The sequence below is a fragment of the Lactuca sativa genome, chromosome 3 (genome assembly GCF_002870075.4).
Source record: "Lactuca sativa cultivar Salinas chromosome 3, Lsat_Salinas_v11, whole genome shotgun sequence".
NCBI lineage: Eukaryota > Viridiplantae > Streptophyta > Magnoliopsida > Asterales > Asteraceae > Lactuca > Lactuca sativa.
Window position 1 is genome coordinate 268,012,944 of NC_056625.2, and position 12,292 is coordinate 268,025,235.

The following is a 12,292-nucleotide window of genomic DNA, read 5'->3' on the forward strand; positions in this document are numbered from 1 at the left end:
AAGCTTCCTCTCTTCGATTCTATAAAACATCAAAATGTGATCTGGTCACATCATGTATAAGAATCTCAAATATGAACTTAATAGAGTTAGATAGTGCACTTTACCCGAAGTAGAGTCAAACTCTTTGACTTTACCAACCTTATGTTTGTTCAGGTAAATTAGGCAGCTTCGCAACCAATGCCCCTCCCTTTAGCAATAGAAGGTTTAGGAAGTTGATCTTCTAATCAAATTTGCTTTACTAGTCCTCAATTCATTTCTGATTCAACAACACCAAGCAAACAAATAAAATCATAAAGGGTCATGTCATAGTCTGTTTCATAGTAGTCCCAAAGGAACTCACTGTGTAACTTAGAAAGTGATTGAGCATCCAACTTTCTCAAGACTTTGACACCCAACTCTCCCGGCTTATCAATATGTGACTTCATCTCCAAGATGTGATCACACATAGACCTTGCTTTCCAATAAGGCTTGAGTGACCTTGAACTTGTGGGTTAGGGAGAATAATTGGAGGGGTGGAGGAAGTTAAATTCCAAGAGATTTGGGAAGATCATAGATGTCTAAACTAGACATCTACAATGGGAGATATTCAAGTTAGTTGATTTTTAAGTCCTTAATATAAAACCCAATATGAAATATTAAGGCTAGGACCCAACACAATATTTTATAACTTGGAAGAGGGATGCCATAATCCAAGCTATAAGATATTTGAAGGTAGGCGAATGACGATTCACCGATTTCAACCATGAAAAACGAAATAAATTATTAGGTTTTAATTGGATTTGAAACTCCTAGATCTTTTGAGATTCATTGAACTTTTCAATGGCATGTTTCAATCTCGATTGTGCCGTCTCAAATTTTGTGACTGGGATGCCGAGGATCACAAAACAAGGTGTGAATAACCATGCAAACTGACTTGGTACCCCTAATATTATCACCTAATCGATGTACCGGTAACCCACACACGCTCCACCGATCTATGATAAACATTAAGTCACCCTTTGTAATCCTTACTAGTCCAGATTAGTGTGCCGGTAACCCACACACGCTCCACCAACGACTTGGTAAGGTACAAAGTGTGAATTTCATGGGTTAGCACCATATTCATATTTTCCTAAGTAACTAAGATTGGGAATTTAATAAGTGTTTAGTTAATTAGTATTTATCATTATACTTTTAATGAAGGGAGAATTATAGTCCTTGTCCTACCCGTTCGGCTAACGACCCTCCACCAATCAAGTAAGCGGTGAGTGAGAGTGGACACCCATTAAACTGCCATTTTATAGGCAGTAACCTTATACCCCCCTTATAGACCGACTTCGTGAATGAGGCCTACTAACGGTAAGATTGACTTTACTCTTATACGTATATATAATCATTAACTTTTAATATTATGATAGTATAAGGGTGTATTTTAGACATTTAAAATACTTGGTGGTTTAATCTATTAATTAAACTATACCCTTAATTTAATTAAACACTTTAATTAATTTAATGAAGTCCATAAAGTTTGAACTTTAACTTTTGAAATTCTAGAGTTTGGAATTAAAGTGTATATGGGAGGTGACTTTACAAATTCCAAAACTTGAGGACAAGTTTTGACCAATTCAAAAACTTATGGTTTCGATAACTTATGAGTTTTAAAGTGGTTTAGTGGAAAAACTCTTCAAGTTCCATAACTTGTAGACAAGTTATGGATGACTTTAAAAGCTTTTAAAAAAATGTGACTCTTCATTTTTTCATAACTTATGGAAATTTTATGAGTTATAAAATTCATAAATGTGACTTTTCAAGTAACTTGAGGACAAGTTACAAAAACACATATTATTACCAACTTCTCGATTAATTTGGATTGAAAACAACTATCTCATAATTTTTTCTATTAATCTAAACAAACTCATAAACATGAACATTCATAATCAAAATTTTTCAAGCATCATATAAAAATGTATAAAACTAGAAACTTTGATTATTATCATTTATTTGGATAAGAATAAACATTACCATAGTATCAAAAAACAAAATTTTATGAACAAAAACACTTTGTGGTAACGATTCTAATCCAAAACAAGCCAAAAAAACTCGAAGATATGCTGTCAGGGGGTCCAACTCGTCGATTGCATGAACCAACTCGACAAGTTGGATGAATTTGTTCATGGACTCGTCGATTCCATAACTGTACTCCTCGAGTATCCAATCCTGATAGCAAAAATTCAATTTTTTTCCAGCTATTTGCATCAAGTATAATTGAAAACAAACCATGGCTCTGATACCACTGTTGGGTTTTGGTATAATACAACATCCTATGGTGCACATACATCCCTAAATACCTTGGATCTATGTTTTAACTAATTATACATGCAAATGGTTTCCAAGGTATTAATCTTACAACTAGCATGCATTTAACATAAACCATATAAGATACTAGTTAGCATAACATACCTTTTGATGGAGCTTGAAGTCTTGGTGTATTTGGCCTTAAAGAGCTTAGCCCCAATAGTGTGGAAGCCTCAAATGGAATCACAACACACCATGGACAAAGGTTGAACTTGAGAGAGAATTCCATGCACACAAAGGACACCATAAACTCCAAGAAGATACAAGTGCCGATTTTGGGCAATGAAGTATCTATTTATATGTGGGATTTCTTGGGTCATAGATATAACCCAAATCCATACCCATGGGTTTTTATTATCCATGGTTCATGTGGCCCAACTCTTTATGTATCCATACATAAAATTGGTCCAACATGAATCATAATCCCAACACATATAAATATTACTAATTATCATAATTAGTCCCCATAGATTTAATTAGTCTCTTTTGACCACTAAATTAATCCAATTTAATTCTTGATCAATACTAATTAAAACATATGATTTCATATTAATATAATATAACTTATAGTATATTAATAAACCATAATTAACCTTCTCTCAAAAGTCCATCCTAACAAATTGTCCTGATGATATGCAACCCAAATGGACCATGCTACTCTCGGGTCGAATACATACCAATAATAGTTATGGGCTTAGACACCTAATCCAACACCTGGTACGCTGGGCGTACTAGGCCCAGGGTGCAAACCTGAATTTAGGGTGAGTCCCCTATATAAGGGATATGATGGCCTCATTCCTGGCCACCATTCCCAGAGAGAAAACCCTAAGAGAGCCATAACGTCGTTCTAGAGCTTGTGTGTGTGTGTTTTGAGCCTTGAGAGTTTTTGTGTGGTTTTGAAGAGAAGAGGAGGCCTTGAAGAAGGAGGAGTTGGAGTCCAAGCTTCTAGATCCGAGAAAATCTGAGTAGGGAGCTTCTTGTTGAGGTATAAAGCTTTAGACTTTACCTCTCTTTTGTTATGAGCATCTTATTTGAGTATTTTAGGGTTTTGTCCCAAAAAGGTGAAGACTTGATGAGATCTTGAAGTCCAGAGACTAGGACCAACCCCTTTTGAGCATATGAGTAGTGTAATGTCATAAAAATCCAATATTGGATGTTGAAATCACTCCATGCATGAGTTATGAGCTTCCTTGAGGCATAAGAGTGTATATTTTGAGGTTGGTGAACTTTTCATCCATGCAAAGGCTTATAGTCACTGACTTTATGGGTTAGGAGCTATTAGAGAGTGTGGATCTATGAGATGAGCCAAGGTCTTAACTGTTTAGGACAAAATGAGTGAGAATGAGGAAAATGGAGAGTATGCCGGGCATAAATCCAGTACGCGTGGCGTTGTGGTTGCGCATCCCCGATGCCTGCATGGCAGCCGAGTATGCGCAACATACTCCCTGCCTTTGACTTTTGTTGACTTTTAGGGTTTAGTCAAGTTGTGAACTATTGAGCCTATGGAGGGGTAAAATGGTCTTTTACCCTTCTTTGAGTGTAGAAGGGTGAGTCTAGCTTCTTGGGGACAAATATTAATTAGGGATAATTATTATGTGATAGGCAGAGGCTTGACCGGTGGATAGAGTTCGAGATTTCTGAGTGCGAGGTTTTCACTGCTAGCTTACGAGGTGAGTCTTCTCACTATACTTACCTTGAGTGGTTATTTATGTGTGACCAGAGGGTCTTATGTGTATGTGCTGTGTATTGATATATCCTGTTATTTTGTTCTGTGATGTGCTTACTATATATTATATTGAGTTGCTGAGTTGAAGGACCATAGGGTCCACCTGAGTTGTGGGACCGGAGGGTCCCACTGAGACACATCAACCGGAGGGTGCTACAGAGTTATAGCCTCGAGTGGAAAATGTGTTTTATGTAGTATTTTGGGGAACTCACTAAGCTTTATGCTTATCGTGTTATGTGTTTCAGGTAGTTCCTAGGATCGCGGCAAGGCACCGACATGATTGTACACACTGGCGAGAGAATGTTTTATGATTCTGGGATTGTGTTTTCTTTGTTGATATTTGAGACATATGTGATTTTGGGAACTATGAAAAGAGATATTTTGTGTTTTAAAAATGAGAAAAATTGTTTGAAAATTTACGTCGTTACATAGCAATGGTTTGTTGTAGTATTCATGAATACTTTTGAAATGGGGATTTAAGTGTTGGATTAACCTAGGCTCAGAGAATTACTTCATGGATTTTATCCGTTCCTTTTTCCATAAACGGGAAAAAGCGATATATGTGGGCCTCTCGATGATTTGATGATGACATTTAAAGCGCTTGGCCAAGCCTGGACTGAATTGATGTGTTGAATTAGTAGTCTGATATCAGTCGTCATAAACCGAAAATTGGGAAACAAATCTTGGACAGAGAGAATGATTATAATTCATGTCTCATGTCCATAAGATATCTTGTAGAACGGAGGAATATTTGATCACTTATCTAACGACAAATATCTAACTAGGTCAGAGTTCGACAATAGCTTTGAGAGCTACGATTGCTTGTCAAATTTTTAAGTTATACTTGCAACTATAGTTATTAGACTTATCTAAGTGGGAGACTATTAGATTAGGTGTCTAAGCCCATAACTATAATTGGTATGTACTTGAATTGATATTGGCATGGTCCTTTTGGGTTGCCTTCACACTAGCAACTTGACAGGGTGATTAGTTGAGGAAGAGGAAGAATTTATAATTTGGAATAATAAATTGATATAAATGATTTATTAATATGTTATGGAAATAATATATTAATTAGAAATCATATTATTAATTAATATTTAACCAGAAATTAATTTGGAATTAATTTTGGGATTAAAGGAATTAATTAAAAGTGCAGGGGCTAGTTTGCAATTAATTAATAGTTGTGGTTTAGGCTCTTGGATCACCCTAAGTGGGGTTGGCCGGAATTTCTAAGGTAGGCCCTTAGAATTTCGTCAAGGGCGTTAAGGTGGCGGATCCATGGGCTGCTTGGGGCCTAAGCTGGAAATTAGGGTTTCCATTTAGAAACCCAAGCTTTGGGGCTAAGCAACCTAACTATTTAAGGAACATAACCCTGCATATTTCGGCCACTCCATTCTTAGAGAAGAAATCCGAAATTTTCCTCATCTCTCCTCCTCTCATGATCATTCTCTTGCTAAGTGTGTTTGTGAGCCATTAGAGGTGTGACGCTTGTGACACTAAGTTCTCAAAGTTCAAGATCCGCAAGGTTTTAGATTGTTATTACAACATAAGAATCAAGGTATGTATTTTGATCTCTTTGATGTGAATTTCGATTTTAATACATAGATCCTAGGGTTTCTTCTTTGTGTTCATTGTTTGCATGTTCAATAGAGAAAAATTAGATCCAACCAATTTAGGGTTGCATGCACACATAGGAATGTATGTTTTGCTCAAAACCCATCACCTTCCACCGGCCACAAGACAAGCATTGATCAACCACTTAAAGAAATACAAGCATGATAACAACCTTGACATATTCAAGGTTAGCAGCTAACCAGATCAATGGAGAGTTTGAAGCAAGAGACAAGCGAATGGAGAAATACGTAAAAGCCGTGCAACTGCTTGTCGACCCTTTCAAAGAGTTTACCATTAAACAAATCCCAAGGGGGGGGGGAATAAAAGAGCAAATTCCCTCATCAATCAAGCATTGACATGTTTCAATGATTTATCCAAGAAGGTTCTAGTAGAGGTACTCAAAGAAAGAAGTATAGATGAGCGGTGGGTGCACACTCTAACGCTAGCCTGACACACATGGATGAAACTGATAGTCGAGTATCTGCAACAAGGTATTATGCTAGACAACCATGAAGAAGCTAGAAGGGTACGGATTAAAGCACCATCATACACAATCATAAAAGGAGTACTGTATCGGAATGGATTTATGACGCCGTGGCTAAAATGCATAGATGAAGCCAGAGGCAAAGAAGCACTCCGAGAAACACGTCGGCCCAGATGGTGCGCATGAAGGGGAAAGGACCTTTACAGGAAAGATACTTCACATATGCATCTATTGGCCAACCATATACCAAAGTGCACCGGAAATAATGCGAAAATGTATAACATGCCAAGATTTTTCCCCAATACAAGGGGCTCCCCCGGTGCCCTTGACGAGCCTTTCAAGCCCATGATCCTTCTACCAGTGAGGAATCGACATCATTGGACCATTCCCAGATGCTTTGGGAAGGGTGAAATTCCTGGTGGTCACAGTTGACTACTTCACCAAGTGGATAGAGGCCGAAATGTTGGCATGCATATCTGGGAGACATATGATCAAATTCCTATGGAAGAACATAATAAAGAGGTTCAGAATACCCAAGGTGCTCATTAGTGGCAACAAACTGCAGTTCACCAAAAACCTGTTCCGAAGTTGGTGTGCTGAGAAGGGCATCGAGCAACGATTCACATTAGTAGCGCATCCCTAGGCTAACAGTCAGAACGATGTATTCAACATAACATTGGTAAGTGGAATCAAGAAACGCCTGGGGAAGGCTAAGGGCAATTGGGTTGAGGAACTAACAGGAGTGCTCTGGTCGTACAAAATGACACCAAGAACGAGCACGAAGGAAACCCCTTTTAGCATAACTTACGACACAAAAGCGATGTTTCCAGTGGAGCTAACGATCGGATCATTCCGAACGACCTACTTCGAAGAAGAAAATAATGACAAGGACTCGAGGGCAAATTTGGATCTCATCGAAGAGAAACATGAGCGGTCAAACATCCGCCAAGCAGCCTATAAAAATGTTGTGGAGAAATATTACAACCAGAGAGTCAAGGATAAAGCTTTCAAGGTAGGGGATTACGTCCTAAGGCAAAACGAGGTGAGCCATGCTTAGCCACAAGGGAAACTAGGCCCTACATGGGAGGGACCATACAAGGTCATCGAAGCCCATCTCAATGGCGCATACGCACTCGAAACAATGAAGGGAAGGCAAATCCCAAGAACATGGAACCCCAGAAACCTAAGGAAGTTTTATTTCTAGAAAAGAAACCTGTCACCCGGACTGATCACCTGGGGGATGTTCAATATCCAAGGCTCAACACACCTCTACCCTTTGTTCTCGTTTTTTTCTTTTTTGCAAAAAACAAAATACTTAGGGGCTGTTTGGTAGCCTCTTAATGGACAAATTAAGAGGCAAGCTCTTAATTTTTCAGATTAAGAGTGTTTGGTAGCATATGAATAAAAGCCTCTTAATTTTGTAAAAGCCTCTTAAACTTTTAGACTTGGGCTTGTATCTGAAAAGAAAAAGAACGCGTCCTTCTCTCTTTTACCCTCTTACGGATTCCAAAACCACACAACCGCCTTCGCCTTCAGATCCCCTCTTCCATCTCCTCCCTCCTCCAACCATCTCGAGCGTCTATCGCTTCTTCTACCTCCTCCGGTCGCTGACCTCCCTAAATCGACTCCCCTCACGACTTCCAACGCTAAACTCTGACAACATTGACTCTTCTCCGACAACATTCACCACCTCCGACAGCCTCCGCTAGCACCGCCAGCGACGACGGCCTCATGTTGCAGGTAAGTTTTTTCCCCTGAAAATAGATTATCTTTAAATAGATCGAATGTTCTTCTTCTTTTCCCTTGAAAACCGATTCATATAATCGAAATCGATTGACAGCCTCATCAATCCTTGATTTTTTTATTTTATTTGTATTTCTGTTATTGAGTTTTCTGAGATCGATTTTCTAAATTGAAATTGATTTCTCCATAACCATGGGTTCCCAACTCTACCCCAACTCTACCCAAGTAGTTCAAGAACATCACAAACTATTACAGGCGATCACCACCAACCACTTTACTTGGGACATTATGATACATTACTCCAGGTGAAGATTTATTATATAAATTTATTTCTGATTGAAATTTTGTTTATATTCATTTAATTTGGTTATTGATTTATGTTGCAAAATATACGTTTACGAGCTTGAAAGGAATGGAGTTTGATGTGTATAATTATGGGGGTGTGTTGCTGGAGCTCAGCTCATAACCAGAGGAGGTTGAAAAGATTGTAGATGGTCAAGTTTTGTGTTGATTTCACATTGAAACCTCGTGGGTTTGTAAAAAAGGAGAGGGTGATGTGGACAAAGAACTCACTTAATGATTAAATTTAACATATTTATTAATTTTGATGTTCTTTTGGTTAATATTGATGTTGTTTTAATGAATTTTGATGTTGTTTATATGATTTTTGGTGGAATTGATGGTTATAGTTGTAATTGGAAAAAAGCAATAGAGAAGGGTAAAATGGTCATTTTTGTTATTCAACATAAAAATTCAGAACCAAACAGCATCTTAAAATTAAGATCTTAAAAATTCAAACCCCCTTAGAAATTCAGACCTCTTAAAAAGTCAGATCTTAAAAATTCAGACCCTGTCAAACAGCCCCTTAGTGTATTTTTAAGGCTCTGAATAGCCATTCTATTTAAATACTCAGTGTATTTACGAGGCTCACAGTAGCCCCCATTAGAAATACTTAGTGTATTCCAAGGCTACAAACAACCATTTTATTGAAATAATTAGTGTATTCCAAGGCTGAAAATAACCATTTTATTAAAATAATTAGTGTATTTGCAAGGAAAAAGATAGCCACTTTATCAAAATACTTAGCGTATTTCTCAAAATAGTCTACTTCAATACCCAGTGCATGACAACCATTTTAAGAAGATACTCAGCGCATCCCCATGGATAAGAACAACTTTTTCGTCATAATACTCGGCAAAATAGCTATCCTGCTAAAAGCACGACGAGCTCGTAGGTCCAATGATAACCCCATAGCGAGCCTCTTAATACAAATAGTCATCACGAAGGATTAGCGACTGAAAGCAACCACCCGATGCCATATAGTCATCTTACACCCGAATGGTAAACAGCGACGACAATAGAGGTTTAGATTTAAACCACACACATGAAAATGCAACAAATCACAAACAAAGTAACAACAAAAAGCATCAACACATACCATTTACAGTACCAAAAGTCGCATAGTTATTACAAACATGCCAGATGGACCACTACCATTTGATACTACTACAAACCATGAAACTAAGAACAAGTAAACATGGGAAAAAAACAAGCTTCACAAATTTTTTCACACCCCGAAGGGTAGCACACGGTATGAAGGTACCTTAAGAACCAACTGTACCACCACCACCACTAGCCTCCACACTACCATTACCACTGCGTCCCACTATCATACCAGCACCGTCACCATTTCCGCCGTCATCACCGCCTCCACCCGTCCCCTCAATCAACATGTCGTAAAAACTTCACCAATATCCTCCAGAGCGCAAAACTATCGCATCCCAGCCATATCCAAGTGTCCCAATCCCAAGAGAGAAGCATGATACATAGTAGTGAGAGCGAGCAAGGCATCATTAAGACTTGTACTGTGATTGGATCGGGAATCACTGGCATTGGGATCATAAGCAACGGAATCCACCTCCACTTTCAACCCACTACCACCGGAATCCTCACCGGCAACGAATGCAGCATGCCAGATCCGTCTAACAGCACTAGTGAACTCCGAGTGCTCATTTAGCTTATCCATGATATGCATAACCCCCACTTGTAAGAGCCAGACTCGATCACAACGTACATCCTCCACCTTAGCCCGAGCTTCCTCGAGGAGCTTATCACAGTTGCTAACATTCCGTTCCAGGCTCTCTTTTTGAATATTCAGCCTCTCGTTAGCTCGGGTCAGGGATTCCACTTTCGCTTCCAGGCATATCAGATCTCTTCGGCAGCAGCCTTCTATGAAGCAAGAATACCATACTTCTGGTCGAATTCGTGAACATCCTTCTCGAGCTCAACAATTTAGCGTTTAAACCACAACTCACATGGGTAACTTCCATCTCGTTCAACAATCGGATGCGACAGGAACTAGTGACCAAATAAAACATTGCTTGGGCAACGATATAAGACATGTTATAAGCCAATGCATGGCTGCCCATGGCCTCCATATCAATAACGACATCAGGTGGAAATGTATGGAAAACAAACTCTATGGCGTTGGTGCGGACAGATAAGCTGGAAGTTTTTTGCAAACTCCATCAAGGAACAAACACATCAGACCCAAGATCATCTCTAGTAGGGCCCCTCTGCTTGGAGGGGTTTGATGTAGCATGCCCCTCATCCAAAACCCCCGACAGGAGAAAAATCAAAAGAAGATTGTGGAACAAGTTTGACCGAGACAATGGGCTGCTTAATCACCCCTTGACCCCCCTTGGACTATTGTGTGTCGTCATCAGGGATCACAACAATCGCCTTTGGTGTGGAGGAGATTGAGTTAAAAAAACGAGTAAAATTGCGTCTCGATTGAACTCGCCTCCCGATATTAAAGAAATCGGTGGAGGTCTCCCCCATGGCCAAGACGGCCTTCCTCTTAGCTATGGCTTGTCGGACATCAGAAATAATGCCATCCTTGCTATCCTAGACTACCTCCATATGTCCAAAACCAACAACAGAAGGCAGAGCAACCATCATGATGGGTCGTGCATATAGGGGTCGCTCTCTAACATTTACAGACGATCCCTCCACAACCAGTGTCACTGGAGTAGCAGTCGCGGCAATCAGATTAGCCCGACATGGCGGGGGAAGATTTTCAATAGGATCAGCCTCACGATGCTCCAGCTTCCCCCGATACCGCTTTTACAAGACAACATCCATAGAAAGAGGGGACTCAACACCCGCAAAAAGAAAAAACAAGCCAAGAACACATAAGAAAAATAATCACCATTCTCAAACACAAACCTCCCTTTCTAAAAAAGGGGGGGGGGGGAGAAGGATAATAGACAAGAATGCAGAACTACCCACCATTACACATAGTGTAAAAGATGATCATCTTCCCCCGACGTCTCCAAGAGGGGCTCATCCCAACCCCGACAAGCAAAACCTTTGAGTACTCCTCATGCACTACCTGAATGGTGTTCAGAAGATCAATGGTAGCCTGATTATGAGGATAAACTTAAGAGTGACATCAAAGAAATTTTTTCGCCCGATATCGCCCGTGACCGACCCGTTCCTAGTTAACGCACAACCATTTGTCTTGCCAGTTCTTCGGAGTCTTGCCATCAGGAACCAAGACATGACCCCCACATCGAGTAGAGAATGTGTATTTGTTACCTGTAGAACTAAATCTAATGAAGAACTTGAAGACACAGTAGTAAGGGAGCACTCCAATTTCCCAGCAGATCATCTCAAATGCCACCGCCTTGTTGACGACATTCGGAGTGAGCATCTGGAGGCCACAACCGTTCTTTTGCAAAAGTTCTTCCTGAAAGCCAGTGAGGGGAAGGCGCAAATCAACATCAAGGGTTTTCAAATAAATTCCCACTTAGGATCATTGAGTCGGCCGACAGGAACTCTACACCATCAACCGGAGAAAGGCCATAGGCATCGATGAGAAGTTTGAACTCAGCCTTAGACGGAAGGGTGCCAGGTTGAGCATCCATTGAACCAAAAGGAGAGCAAGGAAAACCCTAACTGCAGAAGAAAAAGAAATAAGAGGAAGAAGTGGCGTGGAATAAGAAAGCCCTTAACCTTATAAAGAATAAGGAAAGGCAGGATATTCAAAATACCTGGCATAATGATGTAACCGACCGTCATGATGGGCATTCACGTCGCCGTAAAAACTGAAGCAACGATTAAATCAGAACTTGACACGTGTACCAAGCAGTTAAGTCCAGAACATCATAGCTAGCGTAGCAACGCTACGACTACTAGACTAGGGGACTTGATGATATGCCGTTGGCATGAACGAAGAGATGCGCTTAGACGTGCCAGAAAATTCTGCAAGCCACGCCACACCTAGCGGAACGAACCCGGCGGAACATAGCACCCTTAAGAGCAAGACGCCCGCAGAGAAGGCTTGGCTCTGCCAGGGGCGCCTTCCGCATTGCGACAAAAATGTA